This window comes from Penaeus monodon, chromosome 15 (genome assembly GCF_015228065.2).
Source record: "Penaeus monodon isolate SGIC_2016 chromosome 15, NSTDA_Pmon_1, whole genome shotgun sequence".
NCBI classification, from domain to species: Eukaryota; Metazoa; Arthropoda; class Malacostraca; order Decapoda; family Penaeidae; genus Penaeus; species Penaeus monodon.
In genome coordinates this window covers 46027276-46028530 of record NC_051400.1, presented here as the reverse complement: position 1 = coordinate 46028530, position 1255 = coordinate 46027276, and positions in this window count along the sequence as shown.

The following is a 1255-nucleotide window of genomic DNA, read 5'->3' as shown; positions in this document are numbered from 1 at the left end:
CGAACTGGCATCCCGGTCGCACGAGGATTATCCATTAGGACTGAAAGGTGGACGACCAAACTCCTTTACGAGAATAAAAAGTGATAACAGCGTCGGACTGATGTTGAGGACGACACCAACTTGTCACGTCTCGCGCCTAGTAGACTGATGAAGTCATTAGTCGTGCAATTACACCTTAATTAACTTTGCCAGCCGACTGAATGGCAGGTGCAGCAGGCGTCTAGAACAGCAGCTGTGATTGTTGATTCCAGCTGTGTTGTAGGCACCTCGCAGCCAGGGCGGAGCGGTGAACTGGGGAGATGGGGAGGGAGTAAGGAGGGGGAGGAGGAGGAGGAGAGGAGGGAGTTGGGGAGGGAGTAAGGAGGGGATAGGGAGATGAGGAGGGAAGGGAGAGGGGATAGGGAGATGGGAGGGGAAGGGGAGGGGGAGGGGATAGGGAGATGGGGAGGGAGATGAGGAGAGAAGGGGGATGGGGAGGGGAAAGGGGTGGGGAGGGAGAGGGGATAGGGAGATGGGGAGATGAAGGGGAAGGGGGGAGGGGGGAGGGACGGATTTAAGCGTATTAGAATAGATAAAAAAAAAAAACTAATGAAAAAATCTAAATGTAAAAAAAAATAAGTAAATGAAAAAAAAAAAAAAAATGATAAGAAATTCATAAAGAAAAAACAAGAAATATATTATTCATTTTATTTCAATTTTACGTAAATATAGATTCACACATTGTTCACTTATCAGTCTTATTAAATGTATTATAAATTGTTATAAACTCTTAACAGCACATTTGATATAGTATTTTTTTTTACTATATTTATTTTTTTCTATTTTACGTAAATATAAGATTCCACACATTTCTTTGTTCAATAATTAGTCTTATTAAATGTATCCTTTTCAACTTTTAATTTTTACATTTGGATATTTTTGAACTCGACGTTAAAACGCACAGCAATGACACGTTTTAATGAACACTTGGATTTTGTCGTGAAATGATCAATTTATCATGACATGAATTACAGACTGAATAATTAAAAAGCATCGCCATGAATATTATATTCATCCAACTTAATGCGATTAGACCTTAACGTATACTTTACATAATGTACCGAAATGCATTAGGACTTTTTAAAAATTTGTACCGGAAATATACCATCGGAATGTGCTGCCAGACACTTAAAAGAACTGAAGTATTTTTTTTTCGAAATAATTAAGAAGGCAGATGATGAAAGGAGGAAATGGCAGAAAAAAAAAACATTCGGTA